Source organism: Somniosus microcephalus, chromosome 4 (assembly GCF_052327205.1).
Source record: "Somniosus microcephalus isolate GS21.2 chromosome 4, FLI_Smic_1.0, whole genome shotgun sequence".
NCBI classification, from domain to species: domain Eukaryota; kingdom Metazoa; phylum Chordata; class Chondrichthyes; order Squaliformes; family Somniosidae; genus Somniosus; species Somniosus microcephalus.
In genome coordinates this window covers 76949161-76973644 of record NC_140990.1, presented here as the reverse complement: position 1 = coordinate 76973644, position 24484 = coordinate 76949161, and the positions used below count along the sequence as shown (strand labels likewise).

The 24484-nt window shown below is 51.3% G+C and overlaps 1 pseudogene; it reads right to left on the bottom strand.

Annotated features, from left to right (window-relative positions):
- The window catches only part of LOC147119282 (uncharacterized), a 48984-nt pseudogene extending 25692 nt beyond the window's left edge, over positions 1-23292 (bottom strand).
- Positions 23293-24484: the final 1192 nt, after the last annotated feature.

Here is a 24484-nt window from a genome sequence, read left to right as displayed (position 1 = left end):
GAAGTGGATATTGTACGGTGTGAAGGAACGGGTTCACTGTTACCTTAAAGTCCCCACAGATGCGAACCTTCCTTGGTTCCCCAGGTGTGCTGCTCAACGACTTTTTCATCACAGGGACGATGGGTGTAGCCCACTCGCTCCAGTCTACCTTGGACAGTACACCTGAACGTTCCAGACTCTCCAGCTCTGCTTCGACGGCTGGGCGGATCGCATAAGGTAACGGTCTGGCCTTAAAAAATTTTGGGCTTGCGTTTTCTTCAATTTTAATCATCGCTGTCATGCCTTGTAGTGTTCCGAGTCCTTGCTGGAACACTTCTTTTGCGTCAGTTAGGATCTTTGACAGTCGCCCAGGTGTGACGTCGTCATCCTTTTTGTCAGCCACAGTCAGTGCCTGTATGGAATGCCAATCCAGTTGTATTTTCCGGATCCATTCACGTCCCAGTAATGGTGGCCCTCCATCTTGCAATACATACAGGTCTAGTTTTAGTGTTTCCTTACCGTTATATATAACGGTCACCCTTATTTTTCCTTTGGGGTAGACTTTTTGCCTCATGTACGTCTTCAGAATAATTTTTGTGTCTCTCAAGGGTATGTGTGAGAATAGCCGCTCGTAGTCCCGTCGGTTTATGACTGTTAGGGTTGATCCTGTGTCCAATTCCATATTTACCTGGACTCCTGCTAACTTGAGAGTGACCCAAATGGTTCGGTGATCCTCCATTGTGATCACATTATGTAGTTTCAGACAACTCAGTTCCCTGCTTTCGGAGTCAATATCACTCTTTTGTTCATCTGAACTATTCTCCATCATCTTATGTACCTTCTTGTACTTTCCTTTGGTAGGTTTCTTATTGCTGGTTTTCTTTCCCGACCTGCAGACTCGTGCTATGTGTCCTACTTTTCCACACTGTCTGCACACTTTGTCTTTGAACCAGCAATCATTCTGGTCGTGTGTTCTGCCGCAGCGATAGCACTTCTCTGTTCCATATGACATTTCGTTTGTGCCATATTCTTGCGGTCTCTGTTGTATCTCTGCAGCGCCCCGTGCTGCTGCTTCATATGATACCGCAATGCTGAAAGCCTTTTCCAGCGTAAGGTCCTTTTCAGATAAAAGCCGTTTCTGGGTTCCTTCACTTTGAAGCCCACACACAAACTTGTCCCTTAAGGTATCTACCAGTCCCACTCCAAACTGGCAGTGTGTCGATAGTTTTCGCAGTTCTGTTAAATAATCAGCATTGCTTTCATCCTTATGCTGGTTCCGTTTGTGAAACTTGAATCTTTCTGCTATCAGCAGCGGTGTGGGGTTTAAATGTTCCTTTAGTATCCTTACTATGTCTTCAAAACTCTTTTCCATTGGCAGAAAGCAGGGACCGGTACTGAAATTGGATGATGAGCCATGATCGCATTGAATGGCGGAGCAGGCTCGAAGCGCCGAATGGTCTACTCCTGCTCCTATCTTCTATGTTTCTCTCCATACCCCTTGATACCTTTAGCCTTAAGAAATATATCCAACTCCTTCTTGAATATATTTAATGAATTGGCCTCTACTGCCTTCTGTGGTAGAGAATTCCACAGGTTCACCACTCTCTGGGTGAAGAAATTCCTCCTCATTTCTGTCCTAAATGGCTTACCCCTTATTCTTAGACTGTGACCCCTGGTTCTGGACTCCCCGACCATCGGGAACATCCTTCCTGCATCTAGTCTGTCCACTCCTGTCCGAGTTTTCTAAGTTTCAATGAGATCCCCTCTCATTCTTCTCATCTCCAGCGAGTATAAGCCCAATCGGCCCAATCTCTCCTCATACATCATTCCTGCCATCCCAGGTATCAGCCTGGTGAATCTTCGCTGAACTCCTTCCATGGCAAGAACATCCTTCCTCAGATAAGGTGAACAAAACTGCACACAATACTCAAGATGTGGTCTCACCAAGGCCCTGTACAACTGCAGCAAGACATCCTTGCTCCTATACGCGAATCCTCTCGCTACGAAGGCCAACATACCATTTGCCTTCTTAACCACCTGCTGCACCTGCATGCTTACCTTCAGCGACTGGTGCACAAGGACACCCAGGTCTCGTTGCACTTCCCCTTCCCACAATCTATTGCCATTCAGGTAATAATCTGCCTTCCTGTTTTTGACACCAAAGTGGATAACCTCGCATTTATCCACGTTATATTGCATCTGCCATGCTTCTGCCCAATCACCCAACCTGTCCAAATCATCCTAGAGTTTCTTGGCATCCTCCTCACAGCATACATGCCCACCCAGCTTTGTGTCATCTGCAAACTTGGAGATATTACATCTAGTTCCCTTGTCCAGATCATTAATATATATTGTGAATAGCTGGGGTCCTAGGACCGATCCCTGCGGTACCCCACTAGTCACTGCCTGCCACTCAGAAAAAGACCCTTTTATTCCAACTCTTTGCTTTCTGTCTGCCAACCAGTTCTCTATTCAAGTCAATAACTTGCCCCCAATCCCATATGCCTTAACTTTACACGCTAATCTCTTATGCGGGACCTTATCGAAAACCTTCTGAAAGTCCAATACACCACATCCACTGGTTCTCCCTTATCTATTCTACCAGTTACATCCTCAAAAAATTCCAGTGGATTAGTCAAGCATGATTTACCTTTTGTAAATCCATGTTGACTTTGTCCGATCCTGTCACTGTTTTCCAAGTGCTCTGCTATTACATCTTTTGTAATGGACTCTAGCATTTTCCCCACTACCGATGTCAGGCTTACCGGTCTGTAATTCCCCGTTTTCTCTCTACCACCTTTTTTGAATAGTGGGGTAACATTAACTACCCTCCAATCCATGGGTACTGTTCCAGATTCCATCGAATGTTGGAAGATGATCAGCAATGCATCTACTATTTCTAGGGCCACTTCCTTAAATACTCTAGGATGTGGATTATCAGGCCCTGGGGATTTATCGGCCTTCAATCCCGTCAATTTCCCTAACACCATTTCCCTACAAATACTGATTTCTTTCACTTCCTCCCTTTCATCAGACCCTATGTTCCCCGACATCTCTGGGAGGTTATTTGTGTCCTCCTTTCTGAAGACAGAACCAAAATATGTATTTAGTTGGTCGGCCATTTCTTGTTCCCCATTATAAATTCCCCTGATTCTGACTGCAAGGGACCTATGCTTGACTTCACCAATCTTTTTCTCTTCACATATCTATAAAAGCTCTTAGTCAGTTTTTATGTTCCCTGCAAGCTTACTCTCATATTCTATTTTCCCCTTCTTAATTAATCCCTTTGTCCTCCTTTGTTCAATCCTAAACTGCTCCCAATCCTCAGGTTTACTGCTTTTTCTGGCCCATTTATATGTCCTCTCCTTGGATCTTATGCTATCCCTAATTTCCCTTGTTAGCCACGGTTGAGTCACCTTTTTCATTTTATTTTTATGCCAAACTGGGATGAACAAATTCTGTAGTTCATCCATGCGGTCTTTGAATGTTTGCCATTGCCTATCCACCGTCAACCCTTTTGAGTGACATTCCCCAATCAATCCTACCCAACTCGCACCTCACACCATCATAGTTTCCTTTATTTAAATTCAGGACACTAGTCTCTGAGTCAACTACTTCATTCTCCATCTTAATGAAGAATTGTATCATATTATGATCGCTCTGACCCAAGGGGCCTCGCACAACAAGATTGCTAATTAATCCTTTCTCATTACATAATACCCAGTCTAAGATGGCCTGATCTCTGGTTGTTTCCTCGACATATTGGTCCAGGAAACCATCCCGTAAACACTCCAGGAATTCCTTCTCCACAATATTGTTACTAATTTGGTTAGCCCAATCTATATGTAGATTAAAGTCACCCATGATGACTGCTGTGCCCTTATTGCACGCTTCTCTAATTTCCCTTTTAATGCCATCCCCAACCTCTGCATTACTGTTTGGAGGTCAATTTACCACTCTCACTAATGTTTTCTGCCCCTTGGTATTTCTCAGTTCTACCCATACAGATTCCACATTATCAGAGCTAATATCCTTCCTTACAATTGTGTTAATCCCGTCTTTAACCAGCAATGCTACCCCACCTCCCTTTCCTTTTTGCCTATCTTTCCTGAATATTGAATACCCCTGGATGTTGAGTTCCCAGCCTTGGCCACCCTGGAGCCATGTTTCCGTAATCCCAATCAAATCATATTCGTTTACCTCTATTTGCGCAGCTAATTCATCCACCTTATTATGAATGCTCCTCGCATTAAGACACAAAGCCTTCAAGCTTTTATTTTTTAACGCTCTTAGACCTATTAGAATTATTATTTACTGTGGCCATTTTGATTTAAACCCTTGATTTCTCTGACTGCCACTTTTGTTTTTCTCCTCACTATCTTTTGCTTTCATCCTCGTTTCCCTTTCCTCTGTCTCCCTGCTCAGGTTCCCAACCCCCTGCCATTTTAGTTTAAACCCTCCCCACCGCACTAGCAAACACTCCCCCTAGAACATCGGCCCCGGCCCTGCCCAGGTGCAAACCGTCCGGTTTATTCTGGTCCCACCTCCCCCAGAACCGGTTCCAATGTCCCAGGAATTTGAATCCCTCCCCCTTGCACCATTCCTCTCACCACGTATTCAGCTGAAATATCCTTCTATTTCTACTCTGACTAGCACGTGGCACTGGTAGCAATCCTGAGATTACTACCTTTGAGGTCCTTTTTAAATTTACCTCCTAACTCCCTATATTCAGCTTTTAGGACCTCATCCCGTTTTTTACTTATATCATTGGTACCTATATGCACCACGACAACTGGCTGTTCACCCTCCCCTTCCAAAATGTTCTGCAGCCGCTCTGAGACATCCTTGACCCTTGCACCAGGGAGGCAACACACCATCCTGGAGTCTCATTTGTGGCCGCAGAAATGCCTATCTATTCCCCTTACAATAGAATCCCCTATTACTATAGCTCTACCCCTTTTTTTCCTCCCGTCCTGTGCAGCAGAACCACCCCTGGTGCCAGGAAGTTGGCTGCTGCTGCCTTCCCCTGATAAGCCATCCCCCTCAACAGTATTCAAAGTGGTGTATCTGTTAGAGAGGGGGATGTCCAGAAGGGACTCCTGCACTATCTGCCTGCGCCTAGTACTCTGCCTGGTGGTCACCCCTTTCCTTTCTGCCTGTCCAACCTTTGCCGGCGGCGTGAAGAACTGCTGAAACGTGATATCCACGACGTCCTCAGAATCACAAACCCTCCAGTATGTATCCAATCGCAGCTCCAGCACCGCAATGTGGTCTGCCAGTAGCTGCAGCTGGACACACTCAGTGCTCCGTACTCCAGGTCAATATTAACAGGAGAAAGTCTGTTACCACAATCCTCGAGTGGACAGAATAAAGGAGGATCCCAACTCAAACAGCCTCTAGAATCATTTGTAAATATCTTTCAAATTCTGACTGATATCATGTTCCATGGAAGATGAGAGAGGGATGGAGAGTAGGAGTGAAAGAGGAGTTGGGGAGAGGGGGGGATGGAGAGTAGGATGAAAGGAGTTGGGGTGAGGGGGTTGGAGGGTAGGGATGAAAGAGGAGTTGGGATGAGGAGGGGTTAGAGAGTGGGGGTGAAAAAAGAGTTGGGTGGAGGGGGGTTGGAGAGTAGGGGTGAAAGAGGAGTTGGGGTGAGGGGGGTTGGAGAGTAGGGGTGTAAGAGGAGTTGGGGTGAGGGGTTGGAGAATAGGGGTGAAAGTTGAGTTGGGGTGAGGGGTTTGGTGAGTAGGGGTGAAAGAGGAGTTGGGGTGAGGGGTTTGGTGAGTAGGGGTGAAAGAGGAGTTGGGGTGAGGGGTTTGGTGAGTAGGGGTGAAAGAGGAGTTGGGGTGAGGGGGTTGGAGAGGAGTTGGGGTGAGGGGGTTGGAGAGGAGTTGGGGTGAGGGGGTTGGAGAGGAGTTGGGGTGAGGGGGTTGGAGAGTAGGGGGTGAAAGAGGAGTTGGGGTGAGGGGGTTGGAGAGTAGGGGTGAAAGAGGAGTTGGGGTGAGGGGGTTGGAGAGTAGGGGTGAAAGAGGAGTTGGGGTGCGGGGTTTGGAGAGTAGGGCTCAAAGAGGAGTTGGGGTGAGGGGTATGGAGAGTAGGGGTGAAAGAGGAGTTGGGCTGAGGGGGGTTGGAGAGTAGGGGTGAAAGAGGAGTTGGGGTGAGGGGGGGTTGGAGAGTAGGAGTGAAAGAGGAGTTGGGGTGAAGGGGGTTGGAGAGTAGGGGTGAAAGAGGAGTTGGGGTGAGGGGGGGTTGGAGAGTAGGAGTGAAAGAGGAGTTGGGGTGAGGGGGGTTGGAGAGTAGGGGTGAAGGAGGAGTTGGGGTGAGGGGGATTGGAGATTAGTGGTGAAAGAGGGGTTGGGGTGAGGGGGGTTGGAGAGTAGGCGTGAAAGAGGAGTTGGGGTGAAGGGGGTTGGAGAGTAGGGGCGAAAGAGGAGTTGGGGTGAGGGGATTGGAGAGTAGGGGTGAAAGAGGAGTTGGGGTGAGGGGGGTTGGAGAGTAGGGGTGAAAGAGGAGTTGGGGTGAGGGGGGGGTTGGAGAGTAGGAGTGAAAGAGGAGTTGGGGTGAGGGGGGTTGGAGAGTAGGGGTGAAGGAGGAGTTGGGGTGAGGGGGATTGGAGATTAGCGGTGAAAGAGGGGTTGGGGTGAGGGGGGTTGGAGAGTAGGGGTGAAAGAGGAGTTGGGGTGAGGGGATTGGAGAGTAGGGGTGAAAAAGGAGTTGGGGTGAGGGGGGTTGGAGAGTACGGGTGAAAGAGGAGTTAGGGTGAGGCGATTGGAGAGTGGGGTGAAAGAGGAGTTGGGGTGAGGGGGGTTGGAGAGTAGGGGTGAAGGAGGAGTTGGGGTGAGGGGGGTTGGAGTGTAGGGGTGAAAGAGGAGTTGGGGTGAGGGGGGTTGGAGTGCAGGTGTGAAAGAGGAGTTGGGGTGAGGGGGGTTGGAGAGTACGGGTGAAAGAGGAGTTAGGGTGAGGCGATTGGAGAGTGGGGTGAAAGAGGAGTTGGGGTGAGGGGGTTGGAGAGTAGGGGTGGAAGAGCAGTTGAGGTGAGGGGGTTTGGAGAGTAGGGGTGAAAGCGGAGTTGGGGAGGGGGGTTGGGGAGTAGGGGTGAAAGTGGACTTGGGGTGAGGGGGTTGGAGAGTAGAGGTGAAAAAGGAGTTGGGGTGAGGGGGTTGGAGAGTAGGGGTGAAAGTGCAGTTGGAGTGAGGGGGTTGGAGAGTAGGGGTGAAAGAGGAGTTGGGGTGAGGAGTGTTGGAGAGTAGGGGTGAAAGAGGAGTTGGGGTGAGGGGGGTTGGAGAGTAGGGGTGAAAGTGGAGTTCGGGTGAGGGGATTGGAGAGTAGGGGTGAAAGAGGCATTGGGGTGAGGGGGTTGGAGAGCAGGGGTGAAAGAGGAATTGAGGTGAGGGGGTTTGGAGAGTAGTGGTGAAAGAGGAGTTGAGGTGAGGGGGTTTGGAGAGTAGGTGTGAAAGAGGAGTTGGGGTGAGGGGGGATGGAGAGCAGAGTGAAAGAGGAGTTGGGGTGTGGGGGGTTGGAGATTAGGGGTGACAGAGGAGTTGGGGTGAGGCGGGTTGGAGAGTAGTGGTGAAAGAGGAGTTGGGGTGAGCGGGTTGGAGAGTAGTGGTGAAAGAGGAGTTGGGGTGAGGGGGTTGGAGAGTAGGGGTGAAAGAGGAGTTGGGGTGAGGGGGGTAGGAGAGTAGATGTGAAAGAGAAGTTGGGGCGAGGGGGTTTGGAGAGTAGGGGTGAAAGAGGAGTTGGGGTGAGGGGATTGGAGAGTAGGGGTGAATGAGGAGTTGGGGTGATGGGGGTTGGAGAGTAGGGATGAAAGAGCAGTTGGTGTGAGTAGGTTGGAGAGTAGGGGTGAAAGAGGAGTTGTTGTGAGGGGTGTTGGAGAGTAGGGGTGAAAGAGGAGTTGGGGTGAGGGGGTTGGAGAGTAGGGGTGAAAGAGGAGTTGGGGTCATGGGGTTTGGAGAGGAGGGGTGAAAGAGCAGTTGGGTAGAGGGGGGTTGGAGAGTAGGGGTGAAAGAGGAGTTGGGGTGAGGGGGGTTGGAGAGTAGACGTGAAAGAGGAGTTGGGGTGAGGGGGGTTGGAGAGTAGGGGTGCAAGAGGAGTTGGGGTGAGGGGGTTGGAGAGTAGGGGTGAAAGAGGAGTTGGGGTGAGGGGGGTTGGAGAGTAGGGGTGCAAGAGGAGTTTGGGTGAGGGGGTTGGAGAGTAGGGGTGAAAGAGGAGTTGGGGTGAGGGGGGTTGCAGAGTAGGGGTGAAAGAGGAGTTGTGGTGAGGGGGTTGGAGAGTAGGGGTGAAAGGAGTTGGGGTGAGGGGGTTGGAGAGTAGGGGTGAAAGATGAGTTGGGGTGAGGGGGTTTGAGAGTAGGGGTGAAAGTGGAGTTGGGGTGATGGGGGTTGGAGAGTAGGGATGAAAGAGCAGTTGGTGTGAGTACGTTAGAGAGTAGGGGTGAAAGAGGAGTTGGGGTGAGGGGGTGTTGGAGAGTAGGGGTGAAAGAGGAGTTGGGGTGAGGGGTTTGGAGAGTAGGGGTGAAAGAGGATTTGGGGTGAGGGGGTTGGAGAGTAGGGGTGAAAGAGGAGTTGAGGTGAGGGGGTTGCAGAGTAGGGGTCAAAGAGGAGTTTGGGTGAGGGGGGTTGGTGAGTAGGGGTGAAAGAGGAGTTGGGGTGAGGGGGGTTGGAGAGTAGGGGTGAAAGAGGAGTTGGGTAGGGGGGGTTGGAGAGTAGGGGTGAAAGAGGAGTTGGGGTGAGGGGTGTTGGAGAGTAGGGGTGAAAGAGGAGTTGGGGTGAGGGGGTTGGAGAGTAGGATTGAAAGAGGAGTTGGGGTGAGGGGGTTGGAGAGTAGGGGTGAAAGAGGAGTTGGGGTCAGGGGGATTGGAGAGTAGGGGTGAAAGAGGAGTTGGGGTGAGGGGGGTCGGAGAGTAGGGGTGAAAGAGGAGTTGGGGTGAGGGGGTTGGAGAGTATGGGTGAAAGAGGAGTTGGGGTGAGGGGTATTGGAGAGTTGGAGTGAAAGAGTAGTTGGGGTCAGGGGGTTTGGAGAGTATTGGTGAAAGAGGAGTTGGGGTGAGAGGGTTTGGAGAGCAGGGGTGAAAGAGGAGTTGGGGTGAGGGGGTTGGAGAGGAGGGGTGAAAGAGGAGTTGGGGTGAGGGGGTTGGAGAGTAGGGGTGAAAAAGGAGTTGGGGTGAGGGGGGTTGGAGAGTAGGGGTGAAAGAGGAGTTGGGGTGAGGGGGGTTGGAGAGTAGGGGTGAAAGAGGAGTTGGGGTGAGGCGATTGGAGAGTGGGGTGAAAGAGGAATTGGGGTGAGGGGGTTGGAGAGTAGGGGTGGAAGAGGAGTTGAGGTGAGGGGATTTGGAGAGTAGGGGTGAAAGAGGAGTTGGGGTGAGGAGGGTTGGAGAGTAGGGGTGAAAGCGGAGTTGGGGAGGGGGGTTGGGGAGTAGGGGTGAAAGTGGACTTGGGGTTAGTGAGAACGGTGAAAGAGAAGTTGGGGTGAGGGGGGTTGGAGAGTAGAGGTGAAAAAGGAGTTGGGGTGAGGAGGGTTGGAGAGTAGGGGTGAAAGAGGAGATGGGGTGAGGGGGTTGGAGAGTAGGGGTGAAAGAGGAGTTGGGGTGAGGAGGGTTGGAGAGTAGGGGTGAAAGAGGAGATGGGGTGAGGGGGGTTGGAGAGTAGGGGTGAAAGTGGAGTTGCGGTGAGGGGGTTGGAGAGTAGGGGTGAAAGAGGATTTGAGGTGAGGGGGTTTGGAGAGTAGGGGTGAAAGAGGATTTGAGGTGAGGGGGTTTGGAGAGTAGGGGTGAAAGAGGAGTTGGGGTGAGGGGGGTTGGAGAGTAGGGGTGAAAAAGGATTTGTGGTGAGGAGGATTGGAGAGTGGGGGTGAAAGAGGAGTTAGGGTGAGGGGATTGGAGAGTAGGGGTGAAAGAAGAATTGGGGTGAGGGGGTTGGTGAGTAGGGGTGAATGAGGAGTTAGGGTGAGGGGATTGGAGAGTAGGGGTGAAAGAGGAGTTGGGGTGAGGGGGGTTGGAGAGTAGGGGTGAAAGAGGAGTTGGGGTGAGGGGGGTTGGAGAGTAGGGGTGAAAGAGGAGTTAGGTTGAGGGGATTGGAGAGTAGAGGTGAAAGAGGAGTTGGGATGAGGGGGTTTGGAGAGTATGTGTGAAAGAGGAGTTGGGGTGTGGGGGGTTGGAGATTAGGGGTGAAAGAGGAGTTGGGGTGAGGGAGTTTGGAGAGTACGGGTGACAGAGGAGTTGGGGTGAGCGGGTTGGAGAGTAGTGGTGAAAGAGGAGTTCGGGTGAGGGGGTTGGAGAGTAGGGGTGAAAGAGGAGTTGGGGTGAGGGGGGTAGGAGAGTAGGGGTGAAAGGGGAGTTGGGGCGAGGGGGTTTGGAGATTAGGGGTGAAAGAGGAGTTGGGGGGAGGGGATTGGAGAGTAGGGGTGAATGAGGAGTTGGGGTGAGGGGTTTGGAGAATAGGGCTGAAAGAGGAGTTGGGGTGAAAGAGGAGTTGGGGTGAGGGGGGTAGGAGAGTAGGGGTAAAAGATGAGTTGGGGTGAGGGGGTTGGAGAATAGGGCTGAAAGAGGAGTTCGGGTGAGGGGGTTGGAGAGTAGGGGTGAAAGAGGAGTTGGGGTGAGGGGGGTAGGAGAGTAGGGGTAAAAGATGAGTTGGGGTGAGGGGGTTGGAGAGTAGGGGTGAAAGAGGAGTTGGGGAGAGGGGGTTGGAGATTAGGGGTGAAAGAGGAGTTGGGGTGAGGGGTTTGGAGAATAGGGCTGAAAGAGGAGTTGGGGTGAGGGGGTTGGAGAGTAGGGGTGAAAGGAGTTGGGGTGAGGGGGGTTGGAGAGTAGGGGTGTAAGAGGAGTTGGGGTGAAAGGGGAGTTGGGGTGAGGGGGGTGGAGAGTAGGGGTGAAAGAGTAGTTGGGGTGAGGGGGGTTGGAGAGTAGGGGTGAAAGAGGATTTTGGGGAGAGGGGTTGGAGAGTAGGGGTGAAAGGGGAGTTGAGGTGAGGGGAGTTGGAGAGTAGGAGTGATAGAGGAGATGAGGTGAGGGGTTTTGGAGAGCAGGGGTGAAAGAGGAGTTGCAGTGAGGGGTGAGGGGGTTGGAGAGTAGGGGTGAAAGAGGATTGGGGTGAGGGTTGGAGAGTAGGGGTGATAGAGGAGTTGAGGTGAGCGGGTTTGGAGAGTAGGGGTGAAAGAGGATTTGGGGTGAGGGGGGTTGGAGAGTAGGGGTGAAAGAGGATTTGGGGTGAGCGGGGTTGGAGAGTAGGGGTGAAAGAGGAGTTGGGGTGAGGGGGTTGGAGAGTAGGGGTGAAAGAAAAGTTGGGGTGAGGGGGTTTGGAGAGTAGGGGTGAAAGTGGAGATGGGGTAAGGGGATCGTAGAGTAGGAGTGAAAGAGGAGTTGGGTTGAGCGGGTTGGAGAGTAGGGGTGAAAGTGGAGTTGGGTTGAGGGGTGTTGGAGAGTAGTGGTGAAAGAGGAGTTGGAGCGAGGGGTTGGAGAGTCGGGGTGAAAGAGGAGTTGGGGTGAGGAGATTTGGAGAGTAGGGGTGAAAGAGAAGTTGGGCTGAGGGGGGTTGGAGAGTAGGGGTGAAAGAGGATTTGGGGTGAGTGGGGTTGGAGAGTAGGGGTGAAAGATGAGTTGGGGTGAGGAGGGTTGGAGAGTATGGGTGAAAGAGGAGTTGGGCTGAGGGGCGTTGGAGAGTAGGGGTGAAAGAGGAGTTGGGGTGAGGGGCATTGGAGAGTTGGGGTGAAAGAGGAGTTGGGGTCAGGGGGGTTGGAGAACAGGGTTGAAAGGAGTTGGGGTGAGGTGGTTGGAGATTAGGAGTGAAAGAGGAGTTGGGATGACGGGTTGCATATTAGGGGTAAAAGAGGAGCTGGGGTGAAGGTTGTTGGAGATTTGGGGTAAAAGGCGTAGGGGTGAGGGTGGTTGGAGAGTAGGGGTGAAAGGATTTGGGTTGAGTGGGTTGGAGAGTAGGGGTGAAAGAGGAGTTGGAGTGAGGGGTTTGGAGTGTAGGGGTGAAAGGAGAGGGGAGAAGGGGGTTGGAGTGCTGGGGTGAAAGGAGTTGGTGTGAGGGGGGTTGGAGAGTAGGGCTGAAAGAGGAGTTGTCGTGAGGGGGTTGAAGAGTAGGGGTAAAAGAGGAACTGTGGTGAGGGGTGTTGGAGAGTAGGGGTGAAAGAGGAGTTGGGGTGAGGGGGTTGGAGAGTTGGGGTGAAGGGTGTTGGAGAGTTGGGGTGAAAGAGAAGTTGGGGTGAGGGGGGTTGGAGAGTAGGGGTGAAAGAGGAGTTGGGGTGAGGGGGTTGGAGAATAGGGTTGAAAGAGGAGTTGGGGTGAGGGGGGTTGGAGAGTAGGTATGAAAGAGGAGTTGGGGTGAGGGGGTTGGAGAGTAGGGGTGAAAGAGAAGTTGGGGTGAGGGGTGTTGGAGAGTTGGGGTAAAAGTGGAGTTGGGGTGAAGGGGGTGGAGTGTAGGGGTGAAGAGTAGTTGGGTGAGGGGGTTTGAGAGTAGGGGTGAAGGAGGAGTTGGGGTGAGGGGTTGGAGAGTAGGGGTGAAAAAGGAATTGGGGTGATGGGGTTTGGAGTGAAGGGGTGAAAGAGGAGTTGGGGTGAGTAGGTTGGAGAGTAGGGGTGAAAGAGGAGTAGGGCTGACGGAGCTGGAGATTAGGGGTGAAAGGTGAGTTGTGGTGAGGGGTTAGATAGTAGGGGTGAAAGAGGAGTTGTGGTGAGGGGGTTTGGAGAGTTGGGGTGAAAGAGGAGTTGGGTGAGGGGGTTTGGAGAGTAGGAGTGAAAGAGGAGTTGGGTTGAGGGGGTTTGGGGAGTTGGGGTGAAGGAGGAGTTGGGGTGAAGTGGGTTGGAGAGTAGGGGTGAAAGAGGAGTTGGGGTGAGGGGGTTGGAGAGTAGGGGTGAAAGGAGTTGGGGTGAAGTGGGTTGGAGAGTAGGGGTGAAAGAGGATTTGGGGTGAGGAGGGTTGGAGAGTAGGGGTGAAAGAGGAGTTGGGGTGAGGGGGTTGGAGAGTAGGGGTGAAAGAGGAGTTGAGGTGAGGGGGTTTGGAGAGTAGGGGTGAAAGAGGATTTGGGGTGAGGAGGGTTGGAGAGTAGGGGTGAAAGAGGATTTGGGGTGAGGGGGGTTTGGAGAGTCGGGGTGAAAGAGGATTTGGGGTGAGGGGGGTTGGAGAGTAGGGGTGAAAGAGGAGTTGGGGTGAGGGGTATTGGAGAGTTGGGGTGAAAGAGGAGTTGGGGTCAGGGGGGTTGGAGAACAGGGTTGAAAGGAGCTGGGGTGAGGGGTGTTGGAGAGTTGGGGTAAAAGGTGTAGGGGTGAGGGTGGTTGGAGAGTAGGGGTGAAAGGATTTGGGTTGAGCGGGTTGGAGAGTAGGGGTGAAAGAGGAGTTGGAGTGAGGGGTTTGGAGTGTGGGGGTGAAAGGTGTTGGTGTGAGGGGGGTTGGAGAGTAGGGCTGAAAGTGGAGTTGTGGTGAGGGGGTTGAAGAGTAGGGGTAAAAGAGGAACTGTGGTGAGGGGTGTTGGAGAGTAGGGGTGAAAGAGGAGTTGGGGTGAGGGGGTTGGAGAGTAGGGGTGAAAGAGGAGTTGGGGTGAGGGGGGTTGGAGAGTAGGGGTGAAAGAGAAGTTGGGGTGAGGGGTTGGAGAGTAGGGGTGAAAGAGGAGTTGGGGTGAGGGGGTTGGAGAGTAGGGGTGAAAGAGGAGTTGTGGTGAGGGGGGTTGGAGAGTAGGGGTGAAAGAGGAGTTGGGGTGAGGGTGTTGGAGAGTAGGGGTGAAAGAGGAGTTGGGGTGAGGGGGGTTGGAGAGTAGGGGTGAAAGAAAAGTTGGGGTGAGGGGGTTTGGAGAGTAGGGGTGAAAGTGGAGATGGGGTAAGGGGATCGTAGAGTAGGAGTGAAAGAGGAGTTGGGTTGAGCGGGTTGGAGAGTAGGGGTGAAAGTGGAGTTGGGTTGAGGGGTGTTGGAGAGTAATGGTGAAAGAGGAGTTGGAGCGAGGGGTTGGAGAGTCGGGGTGAAAGAGGAGTTGGGGTGAGGAGATTTGGAGAGTAGGGGTGAAAGAGAAGTTGGGCTGAGGGGGGTTGGAGAGTAGGGGTGAAAGAGGATTTGGGGTGAGTGGGGTTGGAGAGTAGGGGTGAAAGAGGAGTTCGGGTGAGGGGGGTTGGAGAGTAGGGGTGAAAGATGAGTTGGGGTGAGGAGGGTTGGAGAGTATGGGTGAAAGAGGAGTTGGGCTGAGGGGCGTTGGAGAGTAGGGGTGAAAGAGGAGTTGGGGTGAGGGGCATTGGAGAGTTGGGGTGAAAGAGGAGTTGGGGTCAGGGGGGTTGGAGAACAGGGTTGAAAGGAGTTGGGGTGAGGTGGTTGGAGATTAGGAGTGAAAGAGGAGTTGGGATGACGGGTTGCATATTAGGGGTAAAAGAGGAGCTGGGGTGAAGGTTGTTGGAGATTTGGGGTAAAAGGCGTAGGGGTGAGGGTGGTTGGAGAGTAGGGGTGAAAGGATTTGGGTTGAGTGGGTTGGAGAGTAGGGGTGAAAGAGGAGTTGGAGTGAGGGGTTTGGAGTGTAGGGGTGAAAGGAGAGGGGAGAAGGGGGTTGGAGTGCTGGGGTGAAAGGAGTTGGTGTGAGGGGGGTTGGAGAGTAGGGCTGAAAGAGGAGTTGTCGTGAGGGGGTTGAAGAGTAGGGGTAAAAGAGGAACTGTGGTGAGGGGTGTTGGAGAGTAGGGGTGAAAGAGGAGTTGGGGTGAGGGGGTTGGAGAGTTGGGGTGAAGGGTGTTGGAGAGTTGGGGTGAAAGAGAAGTTGGGGTGAGGGGGGTTGGAGAGTAGGGGTGAAAGAGGAGTTGGGGTGAGGGGGTTGGAGAATAGGGTTGAAAGAGGAGTTGGGGTGAGGGGGGTTGGAGAGTAGGGATGAAAGAGGAGTTGGGGTGAGGGGGTTGGAGAGTAGGGGTGAAAGAGGAGTTGGGGTGAGGGGGGTTGGAGAGTAGGGGTGAAAGAGGAGTTGGGGTGAGGGGGGTTGGAGGTTAGGGGTGAAAGAGGATTGGGGGAGAGGGGTTGGAGAGCAGGGGTGAAAGAGGAGTTGGGGTGAGTATGTTGGAGAGCAGGGGTGAAAGAGGAGTTGGGGTGAGGGTGTTGGAGAGTTGGGGTGAAAGAGAAGTTGGGGTGAGGGGTGTTGGAGAGTTGGGGTAAAAGTGGAGTTGGGGTGAAGGGGGTGGAGTGTAGGGGTGAAGAGTAGTTGGGTGAGGGGGTTGGAGAGTAGGGGTGAAAGAGGAGTTTGGGTGAGGGGGTTGGAGAGTAGGGGTGAAAGAGGAGTTGGGGTGAGGGGGGTTGGAGAGTAGGGGTGAAAGAGGAGTTGGGGTGAGGGGGTTTGAGAGTAGGGGTGAAGGAGGAGTTGGGGTGAGGGGTTGGAGAGTAGGGGTGAAAGAGGAATTGGGGTGATGGGGTTTGGAGTGAAGGGGTGAAAGAGGAGTTGGGGTGAGTAGGTTGGAGAGTAGGGGTGAAAGAGGAGTAGGGCTGACGGAGCTGGAGATTAGGGGTGAAAGGTGAGTTGTGGTGAGGGGTTAGATAGTAGGGGTGAAAGAGGAGTTGTGGTGAGGGGGTTTGGAGAGTTGGGGTGAAAGAGGAGTTGGGTGAGGGGGTTTGGAGAGTAGGAGTGAAAGAGGAGTTGGGTTGAGGGGGTTTGGGGAGTTGGGGTGAAGGAGGAGTTGGGGTGAAGTGGGTTGGAGAGTAGGGGTGAAAGAGGAGTTGGGGTGAGGGGGTTGGAGAGTAGGGGTGAAAGAGGAGTTGGGGTGAAGTGGGTTGGAGAGTAGGGGTGAAAGAGGATTTGGGGTGAGGAGGGTTGGAGAGTAGGGGTGAAAGAGGAGTTGGGGTGAGGGGGTTGGAGAGTAGGGGTGAAAGAGGAGTTGAGGTGAGGGGGTTTGGAGAGTAGGGGTGAAAGAGGATTTGGGGTGAGGGGGGTTGGAGAGTAGGGGTGAAAGAGGAGTTGGGGTGAGGGGTATTGGAGAGTTGGGGTGAAAGAGGAGTTGGGGTCAGGGGGGTTGGAGAACAGGGTTGAAAGGAGCTGGGGTGAGGGGTGTTGGAGAGTTGGGGTAAAAGGTGTAGGGGTGAGGGTGGTTGGAGAGTAGGGGTGAAAGGATTTGGGTTGAGCGGGTTGGAGAGTAGGGGTGAAAGAGGAGTTGGAGTGAGGGGTTTGGAGTGTGGGGGTGAAAGATGTTGGTGTGAGGGGGGTTGGAGAGTAGGGCTGAAAGTGGAGTTGTGGTGAGGGGGTTGAAGAGTAGGGGTAAAAGAGGAACTGTGGTGAGGGGTGTTGGAGAGTAGGGGTGAAAGAGGAGTTGGGGTGAGGGGGTTGGAGAGTAGGGGTGAAAGAGGAGTTGGGGTGAGGGGGGTTGGAGAGTAGGGGTGAAAGAGAAGTTGGGGTGAGGGGGTTGGAGAGTAGGGGTGAAAGAGGAGTTGGGGTGAGGGGGTTGGAGAGTAGGGGTGAAAGAGGAGTTGTGGTGAGGGGGGTTGGAGAGTAGGGGTGAAAGAGGAGTTGGGGTGAGGGGTTGGAGAGTAGGGGTGAAAGAGGAGTTGGGGTGAGGGGGTTGGAGAATAGGGGTGAAAGAGGAGTTGTGGTGAGGGGGGTTGGAGAGTAGGGGTGAAAGAGGAGTTGGGGTGAGGGTGTTGGAGAGTAGGGGTGAAAGAGGAGTTGGGGTGATGGGGGTTGGAGAGTAGGGGTGAAAGAGAAGTTGGGGTGAGGGGGTTGGAGAGTAGGGGTGAAAGAGGAGTTGGGGTGAGGGGGTTGGAGAGTAGGGGTGAAAGAGGAGTTGTGGTGAGGGGGGTTGGAGAGTAGGGGTGAAAGAGGAGTTGGGGTGAGGGGTTGGAGAGTAGGGGTGAAAGAGGAGTTGTGGTGAGGGGGGTTGGAGAGTAGGGGTGAAAGAGGAGTTGGGGTGAGGGGGGTTGGAGAGTAGGGGTGAAAGAGGAGTTGGGGTGAGGGGTGTTGGAGAGTAGGGGTGAAAGAGGAGTTGGGGTGAGGGGGGTTGGAGAGTAACAACAACAACTTGCATTTAGATAGTGCCTTTAACGTAGTAAAACATCCCAAGGTGCTTCACTGTAACGTTATCAAACTAAATTTGACTCTGAGCCAAATGAGGAGATATTCGGGCAAATAACCAAAAGCTTGTTCAAAGAGGAAGGTTTTAAGGAATGTCTTAAAGGAGGAACGAGAGGTAGAGAGGCGGAGAGGTTTAGGGAGGGAATTCCAGAGCTTGGGGCCTCGACAGCTGAAGGCACGGCCGCCAATGGTGGAGCGATTAAAATCGGGGATGTGCAATAGGCCAGAATTGGAGGAGGGCAGAGATCTCAGAGGTTGTGGGGCTGGAGGAGTTTACAGAGATAAGGAGAGGGGAGGCCATGGAGGATTCCTCTGGTGCTGGAATCAAGAACAAGAGGCCAGAATCTTAAAATTAGAGCTCGGCCATTCAGGGGTGACATCAGGCCGCACTTTTTCCCACACAGGGTAGTAGAAACGTGGAACTCTCTCCCCCAAAAGGCTGTGGATGCTGGGGGTTGATTGGAGCTTTCAAGACTGAGTTGATAGATTTTTGTGAGGTAATTGTTCCAAGGAATGTGGAATAAAGGCGGGTAAATGGAGTTAAGATACAGATCAGCCCTGATCTAATTGAATGGTGGAGCAGGCTCGAGGGGCTGAATGGCCTCCTCCTGTTCGTAATGTTCCTGTGACACACTCAGAAATGACCCAGAGCAGTGAAATCCCACTGAGCCCCAGCACATGCTCAACGTAAAGCCCAGGTCAAGGGCAAACCCAGCATGCCCTCTCTGAACCCGGTTTGCTGCTCTTTCTGTGCCCAGCATTGCCTGCACCCCCGGCGCACGGCAGTGGAATTTCAAAAGAAGGAAGGAATCTGTCAGCATGTGAAAGACTTTTAGAAAGATTTCAAGGAGTTTTCAGAGAGTTGGGATCTTACTCTACTCTCGGGGAGTTAGATATCAGCCTTTCTCCTGTGGATATAGAGCTGCCTGAAAGGGCCCTGATCATCTTTGAAAGAGCTGCCAATTAATCCCACTCCCTTGCCCTTTCCCCACAGCCCCACAAACTTTTCCTTTAAGCAGATCCAATTCCCTTTTGAAAGTTACTATTGAATCTGCGTCCACCCCCTTTCAGACAGTGCATTCCAGATCACAACAACTCACTGAGCGAAAAATGGCTCATCTCCTCTCTGGCTTTTTGTCCATTATTTTACGTGATATGTTTATTTGTGAAATATATTTTCTGAGTGGAATTAAATTTAAAATCAGGTTCTGAGGTGTGATGCTCCATTCACACATCGAAGGTGAGAGAGATGCTGTGGGTCACACGCTTAGTCCAGTAGCTGAAAGTGATTAACAGACTGGGTTTGTGTTTAGTAATCCCGGGCGTGTTACCGATACCTTCCCTGGATACCAGGGCTAGGAGAGGCACTCTGGAATGTATGGGGAGCTGGGACTTGTCCATGAGAGTAACCGAAGGTATGAGAACTGAAATAATCTAGAGTTAGAAAGGAGAAAAGGCCCAAAAATGGAGCAGTCGGTAACAGGACATCAATTAGTCTCCTCTTATCTTGGAGAAATCAAATACTCGACACCACTATGCGTCTGATACAAAGCTAATTTATTTGACATATCAAAATATTAAACTCCAGCCCAGTTATAGGGTTATTAACATCAGCAAAAACAAACCCGGACTGTCAGAATGAACATGGTTCAGTCCTGGATGTGATTAACAGCAGCAATAACAGCAGAATCCAACCCCTGCAGTCGGTCGTGAACTCGCTGGTGTGTCTGCAGGTTGGATGACTGAGTGAATCCCTTCCCACATACGGAGCAGGTGAACTGCCTCTCCCCAGTGTGAACTCGCTGGTGTCTCAGCTGGTGAAATGATTTAATAAATCCCTTCCCACACACAGAGCAGGTGAATTGCCTCTCCCCAGTGTGAACTCGCTGGTGTACAGTGAGGTGGGATGACTGAGTGAATCCCTTCCCACACACGGAGCAGGTGAACGACCTCTCCCCAGTGTGAACTCGCTGGTGTCTCAGATGTTGGGAAGAACAAATGAATCCCTTCCCACACACGGAGCAGGTGAACGGCCTCTCCCCAGTGTGAACTCGCTGGTGTACAATGAGGTTGCATGAATGCCTGAACCTCTTCCCACAGTGAGAGCAACTGAACGGTCTCTCATCAGTGTGAACTCGTTGATGTTGAATTAGTCCCTCAGAACTTTTAAAGCAGTTCCCACAATCAGCGCATTTAAAAGGTCTCTCATCACTGTGAACTCGCTGGTGTGATCGGAGGGCAGATGAGTGAGTGAAACCCTTCCCACACACGGAGCAGGTGAACAGTCTCTCCCCAGTGTGACTGCGCCGATGAGTTTCCAGCTGGGATGGGTAATTGAATCCCTTCCCACAATCCTCACATTTCCACGGTTTCTCCATGGTGAGCGTGTCCTTGTGTCTCTCCAGGTTGGGTGATCAGTTGAAGCCTCGTCCACACACAGAACACGTGTACGGTTTCTCCCCGCTGTGAACGGTGCGATGTTTTTTCAGGCTGTGTAACTGGTTAAGGCTCTTTCCACAGTCAGTGCACTGGAACACTCTCACTTGGCTGTGTGTGTCTCGGTGCTTTTCCAGTCACACTGATGTTTGAAATCTTTTCCCACAGACAGAACAGACAAATATTTCTCCTTCCACATTCAAAGGCCGATGATATTTGGGTCCTGATGAATGGAGTGACTGTGTCAGATGTTGATGTGATGTTTGGTTTAAGTTTCCCGTCTGCAAATCCTCCCCTTCTAATACCCTGTAAAAGGAGTTTAGAAAAGTCATCACTGTAAGTACAGGATTAAAATTCAGAACAGACAATTCTAGTTTCTATGGAACATTCTTTCCTCTCTCGCTCCCCCAAAGCTGGAAATCCCCGTCCCACACACTCTCCCTCCTCCCTGTGCTGAAATCCAAACCCATCGCACCATCTCCAACATTTCTTTCCTCCACTCCCAGTTTTCCCCCTCCCTCTACTGTGGTTGGGTTTTCTACACCCGCTGTGTGCAGAGTGAGAATAAAATCAATGAGTCAATGATTGTCTCTCCTGGTCACTGGGACCCTGAAGCCCCGCCCACGCTCTGTTCCGTACAAAGATGGCCACGCAGGCACCCTGCTGCAGGTGGAACCGGCCTGGCTTTCCTCCACCAAGATGGCGGCGCATAACCCGGGCCTGTCACTGAGAAAAAGCCTCACCGCTGCCGTCCGGTGGAACACAGACCAGGCCGCTGGATCTCATTCCAGCCTGAGGCCATTCTCTACCTTTATAAACCCTGCAGCATGGCCTACCCGCAGTTTATTAATCTCCCGACCCCGCTCCCGCCGACCTGCAGCTCTGCCCGGTGACCGTGCAGAACCTGTCCTGCACCTGCGCGCTGGGGTCCTGACATCCTCCCAAGAAAACCTGAAAGAGGAATCTGGATTGTCCCCGTCACTCATTCTTAAAGGGACAGCCCCCTGTATCTGGGCAGCTGCCATTAAAGGCACAGACACAGCTTCACCCTTCTCTATTATAAATAAAAACAGGAAATACTCAGCATGTCAGGCAGCATCTGTGGAGCGAGAATCAGCGTTAATAGATAGATCTTGCCTAACCAACTCCTTTTGAAAGAGGTGACGTCCCGAATTAAATGGGGCGTATCCCGAATTAAATGGTGTAGTGTACCTGGACATCCAAAAGGCCTTTGACAAAGTATTGCATGAGGGACTTCTTTACAAACTAAGGTCCGTAGGTTTCAAGGTGAAACATGCATATTGATTAATTACTGTCGAGGTGAAGCTAGTTTGCAAAGGGAGGATACTGAGTGGGTTACCCCAGGGGTCCATGCTGGGAATCCCTCCTGGTCTTGGTCTACAAACGTGACCTGGAATCATAATCATAATATAAAACAGTTACATTTGGAGATGACACCAAGCTAGGAAAAATGTGAATTCAGATAGGACAACTAGGATCTTACAAAGGGAGCTTTCAAAGAATGACCATTGGCAGATGAAACTCAAGATAGAAAAAGGCAAGATACTGTTTATTAGGGAAAAATAGAAATGGGTGGGATAGAACTTGTCAAGTGGGAAGTTGAGACAAACCTTAGGGTGTTAGTTGAGTCACCACTCATCATTCCTAAAAGGTGTGGCCCATTAATAAACAAAGGAAATAGCATGCTGGATCATATTGTCCAATCAGTTCAGTTCAAATACCTAGAGCTAATGCCGAAGCTGCCCTGGTCACACTGCACTTGGTATGCTGCATATAGTCCTGGTCACCGTGATATTATGGGAGCCATCCAGGTCTTACTGGCAATCCAGAAGAAAGCAACAAGCCCTGATCCATGGTGTTAGGGGGAAGAGTTATGATGTACAACTTGATCAGCAAGTCCTCTTCTTCAACCTCAAGAAGGCAGGTCTTTGAAGCAACATTAATAGAGGAATATAAATACTTACCTGGATAGAGAAAGTAAATCTGGAACAATACTTTCAGATACATGTGGGCAGCAGGACATGAGGGCACAGGGTTCATGGGTGTGAAGAGCAAATTTAGGATAGATGGCAGGAAATCGTTCTTTACTCAGAGGGTGATCAACAGCTGAAATGGGTTGCCAGCAGGGTGGTTTATGCCAGGACACTGGAGTAATTAAGAAACAGATGCTGTAATGGAAAGATGGTAAGGTTGGTATTCTAGAAGGAGATTAAATGGGCTGAAGGGCCATCTTCATCCAAACCTATCCTGTGATCTTGTACAAACAAAATCTAGACTATTCCACCATGAATTGTAAAAGATAAACTACTGTTTGCTTTAGATGCCAATAAGTCAGGCATCTTCTTAAAGCTGCTAATAGCCAATGTGAACCATCTGTCTAAATATAAGAACATTATAGCAAACGATTTTATGGTTTTCACAGAAAGAAATGAATGAATTGCAGAATTCAGCCTCCAAAACTCTGGTAACATTCCCAGAATCCCATGTAGTAAAATAGAGTTTGCCTTGTTTGGTCGCCAGTAGTCAGTGGTCCTGTGGGTGTTCACTCCTCCTTCGAGCAACATTACATTTGGTTATTAGTCTCCCACAGGGCCACGATATCTGTAGCCAAAATTCCCATGTTGTCACATCATTGCCGGTCACTCTCACAGCTTGCTATTTGAAATCCTCATAACCTCGGGTTTAGTTTCCAGCCACTTTACAAGGCTGCTTATGTTGTGTCAGCGAACATGAAGGGCTGTATTTGGTGTTGTTAACTTTTGGTGTTAACATGATCATTGAACTCTTTTATGCACCTGTTCCCATTAAAAAAAGCAAGTGTGACTTTATCCACAAAATATGGTGCAGCAGCAATGATTAAATTATCTGTATTGCTTTGTGGAGGAGGGGTCCCTTCCTGTCATTGTATGTCCCAAAAGAGCAGCGAGGTTCTGCTAAAACTGTATACAACACTAGTTAGAACACAGCTAGAGTACTGAGTACAGTTCTGGTCACCACATTACACGAAGATGTGATTGCACGAGAGAGGGTACAGAGGAGATTCACAAGGATGTTGCCAGGACTGGAGAATTTCAGCTATGAGGAATGATTGGATAGGCTGGGGTTGTTTTCTTTGGAACAGAGGAGGCTGAAGGGAGACTTAATTGAAGTGTATAAAATTACAGGAAACCCTGGTTTATCCGGAGGTTAACTGTCCGGAATGCTCGAGCCACCGGCAAAAACCAGGAGCCGTTTTGTTAGGTTTTTTTCTTTTCGTTGCTTTTTTTTCCACCAGTCAGGCTCTGCACGGTCTCGCTGAAGCTGTTGCTAAGCTACAGAGATGCTTGCAAGGTACGGCCGACTGTTTAGAAGCTGTTGCTAAGCAACAGGGTTTGTTGCCAGGTACGGAGCTCAAAATTTCCGTATGTTTCAACATTAGCGCTGGTTTGTCCGGCAGTTTAGATGGGACGGCAACAGCTCGGTCCCGTCGGTGCCGGATAGCACAAAGTTTCCTGTATGAAGGGCCTAGATAGAGTGGATAGGAAGGGCCTATTCCCCTTAGCAGAGAGGTCAATAACCAGGGAGTGGGAGGAATCGACCAACATCCACTATAAGTCCACTGACTCTCACAGCTACCTGGACTACACTTCCTCCCACCCCGCTTCCTGTATGGACTCTATTCCATTCTCCCAGTTTCTCCGTCTCCGCTGCATCTGCTCCGATGATGCCACCTTCCACACCAGTGCTTCCGGTATGTCTTCCTTTTTCCTCAACCGAGGATTCCCCTCTACCGTGGTTGACACGGCCCTCGACTGTGTCTGTTCCATTTCCTGCACTTCTGCTCTCACCCCTTCCCCTCCCTCCCAGAACCACGATAGGGTTCCCCTTGTCCTCACCTTCCACCCCACCAGCCTCCACATTCAATGGATCATCCTCCGCTATTTCCGCCACCTCCAGCGTGATCCCACCACCAAACACATCTTCCTCTCCACCCCCTTTCAGCATTCTGAAGGGACCGCTCCCTCCACAACACCCTGGTCCACTCTTCAATCACCAACACCCCTTTGCCCAGCACCTTCCCGTGCAAGCACAGGAGATGCAACACCTGCCCTTTTACCTCCTCGCTTCCCACCGTCCGGGGCCTCAAACACCCCTTCCAGGTGAAACAGCGATACAATTTAATATACTGTATTCACTGCTCACGATGCGGTCTCCTCTACATTGGAGAAACCAAACGCAGATTGGGTGACCGCTTTGCGGAACACCTCCATTCAGGCTGCAAGCGTGACCCCGAGCTTCCGGTCGCCTGTCACTTTAATTCTTCCTGTCACTCCCACTCTGACCCCTCCGTCCTCGGCCTCCTACACTGTTCCAGCGAAGCTCAATGGAAGCTCGAGGAACAGCACCTCATCTTTTGATTAGACACTTTACAGCCTTCCGGACTCAACATCGAGTTCAACAATTTCATAGAGATAGGAACAGGAGTAGGCCATTCGGCCCTTCGAGCCTGCTCCGCCATTCAATGAGATCATGGCTGATCCTCGTCTGAGATCATAGCTGATCTTACCAGTTCAGTACCCCGTCCCCGCCTTTTCTCCGTAACCCTTAATCCCCTTAGCCTTCAGAAATATATCCAATTCTCTCTTGAAAATATTTATTGAATTAGCCTTCACAGCCCTCTGTGGCAGGGAATTCCACAGGCTCACCACTCTTTGAGTGAAGAAATTCTTCCTCATCTCTGTTTTAAATGATTTGCCCGCTATTTTTAGACTGTGGCCCCTGGTTCTGTGCTCCCTGGCCATTGGAAACATTCTCTCTGAATTCAGCCTGTCCAGGCCTGCCATAATTTTATATGTTTCGATGAGATCCCCTCTCAATCTTCTAAACTCCAGTGAGTACAAGCCCAAACTATTTAATCTCTCTTCGTAGGTCATTCCCGCCATTCCAGGTATCAGCCTGGTGAATCGCCGTTGCACTCTTTCCATGGCAAGAACATCCTTCCGCTGATGGGGCGACCAAAACTGTACACAATACTCCAGATGCGGTCTCACCA